The following is an 8,767-nucleotide window of genomic DNA, read 5'->3' as shown; positions in this document are numbered from 1 at the left end:
TCATGTCAATAGAGCAAAGAGAGGACTTTTATGATTGTTTGTCCTCTGTATCTTGCTGATTAATGTACGTACTGTACCTCACACAAGTTTTCAGGCTTCTGCAGAATCCACTCCTCTTTATCTCCGATTGCAGGACACAGTCAACAAGTATCATTGGCAGAGACGTCAACAAGTCTTCATCAATAGGGTCTACCTGATGCGTTGTACTACCAGTCCCACAGCAGTAAAGTAACTTATGTTAATATTAAACACCCTCCCACAGCAGTAGAGTAACTTATGTTAATATCAAACACCCTCCCACAACAGTAGAGTAAGTTATGTTAATATTAAACACCCTCCCACAGCAGAAAAGTAACTTATGTTAATATTAAACACCCTCCCACAGCAGTAGAGTAACTTATGTTAATATTAAACACTCTCCCACAGCAGTAAAGTAACTTATGTTAATATTAAACACCCTCCCACAGCAGTAGAGTAACTTATGTTAATATTAAACACCCTCCCACAGCAGTAGACTAACTTATGTTAATATTAAACACCCTCCCACAGCAGTAGAGTAACTTATGTTAATATTAAACACTCTCCCACAGCAGTAAAGTAACTTATGTTAATATTAAACACCCTCCCACAACAGTAGAGTAACTTATGTTAATATTAAACACCCTCCCACAACAGTAGAGTAACTTATGTTAATATTAAACACCCTCCCACAGCAGTAGACTAACTTATGTTAATATTAAACACCCTCCCACAGCAGGAGAGTAACTTATGTTAATATTAAACACCCTCCCACAGCAGTAGACTAACTTATGTTAATATTAAACACCCTCCCACAACAGTAGAGTAACTTATGTTAATATTAAACACCCTCCCACAGCAGGAGAGTAACTTATGTTAATATTAAACACCCTCCCACAGCAGGAGAGTAACTTATGTTAATATTAAACACCCTCCCACAGCAGTAGACTAACTTATGTTAATATTAAACACCCTCCCACAGCAGGAGAGTAACTTATGTTAATATTAAACACCCTCCCACAGCAGGAGACTAACTTATGTTAATATTAAACACCCTCCCACAACAGTAGAGTAACTTATGTTAATATTAAACACCCTCCCACAGCAGAAAAGTAACTTATGTTAATATTAAACACCCTCCCACAACAGTAGAGTAACTTATGTTAATATTAAACACCCTCCCACAGCAGGAGAGTAACTTATGTTAATATTAAACACCCTCCCACAGCAGAAAAGTAACTTATGTTAATATTAAACACTCTCCCACAACAGTAGAGTAACTTATGTTAATATTAAACACCCTCCCACAGCAGGAGAGTAACTTCAAATATTCTGAACATTCGACACCTGAGTCGTTGCTTAACCTGGGCACAGGTTTCAGGTTACTCCAGTCCAAGCTCACAGTCACGTGATACCCGCGTCTTCTACAGCGGGTATCTTCTACATGGTGTTGATGTTACGATGCCCGGTACAACCCAGCCAAGAATTACTTCAGAGAGGTAAGGAGAAATGAGCAAAAGAAACTCTGAAGCGGAGTAGAAACAAGGGAGCACTGAAACATTTGTTCAGGTTTGAAACAACAATCTGAGTGTGAAAAAACAACGAGATGCAAAGATTTAATGACGAAAACAAAACAGAAGAAAATGAGTAAGAATGTATCAGCAAACTAGAAAATAATGGAGGTTGTAGATTAAAAGCCAGACAGCCATTCTCTGGCTTTAATCTTGTAATAGTCGAAGATAAAGTAAAAAAAAACAAAGCTACAAGTGGGAGTTGACAAGAAGGCGGCGGGACCAGACGAAATAATATCAACGATCTTGAATATACATGACGACGAACTAAGTTGTCCTTTCTTGAAAATCTTTGGAATTTCAATGAAATTTTCTGCCAATTAGATATTGACAGAAAATGGAATTTAAAAAAAATTGAAAAAAGGCGTCAGAGAACCTCCTTCGACCTGTCTTTCTCACACTGTAGGAATTTACCAGTTGCTGGTCTGCCTTTAGTAATTTTAGTACACACAATAAGTATATAAGTAATTGTGGATATAAAATCTTCGTCCTGTGTTTTGGTCGCTGTGTGATCTTAGAAAAATATTCCCGTATTGCATAACCTCAACCCCTTCTACCTCAATGCACGTGACTGCAATAGTGCAAAGTGCCGCATAAGTTGATAATGCAGTTATATATTAACTTTGAAGTTATGAAGAGAATCAGAAGTTGCATTGATAATATAGTTGCCTGGTGGTTAACGCTCTGGCTTCACACGGTGAGGGCCAGTGTTCGATTCCCAGCCAGAGTAGAAACATTGGACGTGTTTCTTTCCACCTGTTGTCTATGTTCCCCATCAGTAAAATGGGTACCTGGGTGTTAGTCGACTGATGTGGGTCGCATCCTGGGACACTGACCTAAGGAGGCCTGGTCACAGACCGGGCCGCGGGGGCGTTGACCCCCGGAACTCTCTCCAGGTAAACTCCAGGTAATAAAAATGGTAAATTAGGACATACACAGCCCATATCTATTTCATACCATCTATTAAAAATCGCCAGCATTGAAGTTAAACGGAAGAGGCATTCTCTGTTTATCTTAGAGAGACAAATATCCTAAAGTACACAAGCACGTTAAGTTTGAAGCCGCTCAGAATCTGCATTAACAAGTTATCAACACTGAAGGTTGAAGCTAATCTGATGCTATCATCACAAAGTATTGTATGAACAAGAGTATTTCACATGTACTAAAAATGGGATCTACTTAATATAATAATAATAATAATAATAACAATAATAATAATAATAATAATAATAATAATAATAATAATAATAATAATAATAATAATAATAATAATAATAACATCTTTATTTACTACAAGTACATGTACAAGGTATACAGTCCTAGCTGACATCAGTGACATACTACTATATAGAAAGTCCCTTGTTATGCTGAGAATTTCCAGCAAATTAGGTCAGTTTTGTCCCAGGATGCGACCCACACCAGTCCACTAACACCCAGGTACCTATTTTACTGATGGGTGAACATGGACAACAGGTGTCTTATGGAAACACGTCCCTAATGTTTTCCAGCCGTACCATTTGCAATTCTTTTATCTTAATGAGAGAAAAGCGCTAAACGCGAAGGGATCATGTAGCGTTCGTGGAATAGGACGTTTTCAAATTCGATCAAATCCAGTTCCTTGAATCAAGAGCCCCTCACCAGCATCCCCACTTCATGAAGAATAAACTAATAATAAAAATTAGAATTACACTATTTTCGAAGCTTGTAAGAAGAAACTCTCTAAAATTATATCAAGGAAACCAGTTTCAAGAAAGATCTTTATAAATTTGAGCAGAGAACACCAGCACTTGTGAGTTGTTCCACGAAGCCTGGAGGACACCAGCACTTGTGAGTTGTTCCACGAAGCCTCGAGGACACCAGCACTTGTGAGTTGTTCCACGAAGCCTCGAGGACACCAGCACTTGTGAGTTGTTCCACGAAGCCTCGAGGACACCAGCACTTGTGAGTTGTTCCACGAAGCCTCGAGGACACCAGCACTTGTGAGTTGTTCCACGAAGCCTCGAGGACACCAGCACTTGTGAGTTGTTCCACGAAGCCTCGAGGACACCAGCACTTGTGAGTTGTTCCACGAAGCCTCGAGGACACCAGCACTTGTGAGTTGTTCCACGAAGCCTCGAGGACACCAGCACTTGTGAGTTGTTCCACGAAGCCTCGAGGACACCAGCACTTGTGAGTTGTTCCACGAAGCCTCGAGGACACCAGCACTTGTGAGTTGTTCCACGAAGCCTCGAGGACACCAGCACTTGTGAGTTGTTCCACGAAGCCTCGAGGACACCAGCACTTGTGAGTTGTTCCACGAAGCCTCGAGGACACCAGCACTTGTGAGTTGTTCCACGAAGCCTCGAGGACACCAGCACTTGTGAGTTGTTCCACGAAGCCTCGAGGACACCAGCACTTGTGAGTTGTTCCACGAAGCCTCGAGGACACCAGCACTTGTGAGTTGTTCCACGAAGCCTCGAGGACACCAGCACTTGTGAGTTGTTCCACGAAGCCTCGAGGACACCAGCACTTGTGAGTTGTTCCACGAAGCCTCGAGGACACCAGCACTTGTGAGTTGTTCCACGAAGCCTCGAGGACACCAGCACTTGTGAGTTGTTCCACGAAGCCTCGAGGACACCAGCACTTGTGAGTTGTTCCACGAAGCCTCGAGGACACCAACACTTGTGAGTTCTTCCACGAAGCCTCGAGGACACCAGCACTTGTGAGTTGTTCCACGAAGCCTCGAGGACACCAGCACTTGTGAGTTGTTCCACGAAGCCTCGAGGACACCAGCACTTGTGAGTTGTTCCACGAAGCCTCGAGAACACCAGCACTTGTGAGTTGCTCCACGAAGCCTCGAGGACACCAGCACTTGTGAGTTGCTCCACGAACCCTCGAGAACACCAGCACTTGTGAGTTGCTCCACGAAGCCTCGAGGACACCAGCACTTGTGAGTTGTTCCACGAAGCCTCGAGGACACCAGCACTTGTGAGTTGTTCCACGAAGCCTCGAGGACACCAACACTTGTGAGTTGTTCCACGAAGCCTCGAGGACACCAGCACTTGTGAGTTGTTCCACGAAGCCTCGAGGACACCAGCACTTGTGAGTTGGTCCACGACGCCTCGAGGTTGTTCCACGAAGCCTCGAGGACACCAGCACTTGTGAGTTGTTCCACGAAGCCTCGAGGACACCAGCACTTGTAAGTTGCTCCACGAAGCCTCGAGGACACAGTAGGTTACAGATAACACAGTAGGTTACAGATAATAACACAGTAGGCTGAACATTAAAATGGTATAAAATACCGACAGATTGTTAGGTAAGACACATATGCAACAGTTAGGTATCTTTATTATGAAACGTTTCGCCTACACAGTAGGCTTCTTCAGTCGAGTACAGAAAAGTTGATAGAAGCAGAATATACTTGAAGACGATGTAATCAGTCCATCACCCTTAAAGTTTTGAGGTGGTCAGTCCCTCAGTCTGGAGAAGAGCATTGTTCCGTTGTCTGAAACAATATCACAATATTGTTGTCTGAAACAATATTGTTTCAGACAACGGAACAATGCTCTTCTCCAGACTGAGGGACTGACCACCTCAAAACTTTAAGGATGATGGACTGATTACATCGTCTTCAAGTATCTTCTGCTTCTATCAACTTTTCTGTACTCGACTGAAGAAGCCTACTGTGTAGGCGAAACGTTTCGAAATAAAGATACCTAACTGTTGCATATGTGTCTTACCTAACAACACAGTAGGTTACAGATAATAACACAGTAGGTTACAGATAATAACACAGTAGGTTACAGATAATAACACAGTAGGTTACAGATAATAACACAGTAGGTTACAGATAATAACACAGTAGGTTACAGATAATAACACAGTAGGTTACAGATACACACAAACTAACAGAAGAATGGGTTAGTTTACAAGATAGGTCAGTAAGTCTTAGAACCGTTATAAAGTTTACATATCCCGGTAAACCAAGGTGCAAACTCCGTTCCCGGAACTACAAATACTTTCATGCACATACATGCACTAGAGTGCTCACACCACAACTCCACACGCGAGTGCTCACACCACAACTCCACACGCGAGTGCTCACACCACAACTCCACACGCGAGTGCTCACACCACAACTCCACACGCGAGTGCTCACACCACAACTCCACACGCGAGTGCTCACACCACAACTCCACACGCGAGTGCTCACACCACAACTCAACACATACTCACGCGAGTGCTCACACCATCACCACTCACCAGAGTCATGCTGGTAGTGAAGATACAGAGAAGAGTACACAGCTTCATGACTGGCGCTCTTTTTTTTCCAGCTACGTTCAGTTTCCAGAGGTTTTGCTTCTCTCAGTTAACTCCACAAGTTGTAGGTCAGTGCAGTGAGTCCCACCTGCTTGTTGTGTTGGTTAAGTGTTGGTGGTGGTCGACACTTGTGAGGAGGTGAGTGTTGTTGGTGGTGCTTGACACTTGTGAGGAGGTGAGTGTTGGTGGTGCTTGACACTTGTGAGGAGGCGAGTGTTGTTGGTGGTGCTTGACACTTGTGAGGAGGTGAGTGTTGTTGGTGGTGCTTGACACTTGTGAGGAGGCGAGTGTTGTTGGTGGTGCTTGACACTTGTGAGGAGGTGAGTGTTGTTGGTGGTGCTTGACACTTGTGACGAGGTGTGTGTTGATGGTGGTGGTCGACACTTGTGACAAGGTGAGTGTTGCTGGTGGTGCACGACACTTGTGACGAGGTGAGTGCTGCTGGTGGTGCTCGATAATTATTACTGAGAGTTGCTGGTGGTGCTCGACGATTGCCTGGAGATGTGTGTTGCTGAAGCAGCACCAGAGGACTCAGCTCCGGGTCTCTGACCAAACTGTAGACCCGAAAAATTCTTCACCTTCATACTCACACATATTCACCTGAATATGATACAACTTATACCATCAATCACCGAGGGACACCTGTGTACATCTCCACACTCTGGGTTCCGATCTCAACCTTTTGGCTTGCAGCCCACAACGATAAAAACGTATTTTTGAATTTAATCTATACATTTTGATTAATTTTAATGGTCTTACATTACTTCAATTAAAATTATGGTCTTCCAGAAATATATTTCCTATGAAAATTCTTGAGGTGCATTTATTTGCTAGGTCAGATTATCAAAAAAATTCTTTAATCGACAGTCCACTAACAGTGCTAAATATAATTATTATCTACAACCAGAACCAGGTCATCCTGCATGATAACTACAATCAAAGCTAGGTCATCCTGCATGATAATTACAATCAAAGCCAGGTCATCCTGCATGATAACTACAACCAAAGACAGGACATCCTGTATGATTACAGCCAAACTCAGGTCGCCCTGCATGACAACTAGAACCAAAGTCAGGTCATATTGCATGATAACTACAACCAAAGCCAGGTCATCCTGCATCATAGCTACAACCAAACCCAGAACACTTTCCATGAAAATTACAACCAAAGTCAGGACACCCTGCATGATTACAACCAAAGCCAGGTCACTCTGCATGATAACTACAACCAAAGCCAGGACACCCTGCATCATAACTACAACCAAAACCAGGACACACTGCATATAAACTACAGCCAAAGCCATGTTACCCTGAATGATAACTACAACCAAGTGCCAGATCACCCCGTATGATAACTACAACCAAAGCTAGGTCACTCTGCATGATAACTACAGCCAAAGCCAGGATGCTCTGCATGATAACTACAACCAAAGCCAGGTCACCCTTCATAATAACTACAACAAAAGTAAGGATACCCTGCACGATAACTACAACCAAATCCAGATCACCCTGTATAGCTACAACCAAAGCCAGGTCACACTGCATGACAATTACAACCAAAGCCAGGACACCCTTCATCATAACTACAACTAAATCCAGGACTCCCTGTATGATTACAACCAAAGCCAGGTCACTCTTCATGATAACTACAACCAAAGCCAGGTCACCCTGCATTATAACTACAACCAAAGTCAGGTCACCCTGCATTATAACAACAATCAAAGCCAGGTCACCCTGTATAGCTACAACCAAAGCCAGGTCACTCTTCATGATAACTGCAATCAAAGCCAGGTCACCCTGCATTATAACTACAACCAAAGTCAGGTCACCCTGCATTATAACTACAACCAAAGCCAGGACACCCTGCATGATTACAACCAAAGCCAGGTCACCCTGCATTATAACAACAATCAAAGTCAGGTCACCCTGCATTATAACTACAACCAAAGCCAGGTCACCCTGCATTATAACAACAACCAAAGCCAGGTCACACTGCATTATAACAACAACCAAATCCAGGTCGCCCTGTATAGCTACAACCAAAGCCAGGACACCCTGCATGATTACAACCAAAGCCAGGTCACCCTGCATTATAACAACAATCAAAGCAAGGTCACCTTGCATTATAACTACAACCAAAGCCAGGTCACCCTGCATTATAACAACAACCAAAACCAGGTCACCCTGCATTATAACAACAATCAAAGCCAGGTCACCCTGCATTATAACAACAATCAAAGCCAGGTCACCCTGCATTATAACTACAACCAAAGCCAGGTCACCCTGCATTATAATAACAATCAAAGCCAGGTCACCCTGCATTATAACTACAACCAAAGCCAGGTCACCCTGCATTATAACAACAATCAAAGCCAGGTCACCCTGCATTATAACAACAATCAAAGCCAGGTCACCCTGCATTATAACAACAATCAAAGCCAGGTCACCCTGCATTATAACTACAACCAAAGCCAGGTCACCCTGCATTGTAACAACAACCAAAGCCAGGTCACCCTGCATCATAACAACAATCAAAGCCAGGTCACCCTGCATTATAACAACAATCAAAGCCAGGTCACCTTGCATTATAACAACAATCAAAGCCAGGTCACCCTGCATTATAACAACAATCAAAGCCAGGTCACCCTGCATTATAACTACAACCAAAGCCAGGTCACCCTGCATTATAACAACAACCAAAGCCAGGTCACCCTGCATTATAACAACAATCAAAGCCAGGTCACCCTGCATTATAACAACAATCAAAGCCAGGTCACCCTGCATTATAACTACAACCAAAGCCAGGTCACCCTGCATTATAACAACAATCAAAGGCAGGTCACCCTGCATTATAACTACAACCAAAGCCAGGTCACCCTG

Source organism: Cherax quadricarinatus, chromosome 70 (genome assembly GCF_038502225.1).
Source record: "Cherax quadricarinatus isolate ZL_2023a chromosome 70, ASM3850222v1, whole genome shotgun sequence".
NCBI lineage: Eukaryota > Metazoa > Arthropoda > Malacostraca > Decapoda > Parastacidae > Cherax > Cherax quadricarinatus.
The sequence above is the reverse complement of the archived record's forward strand: the minus strand, read 5'-3'. Positions refer to the sequence as shown.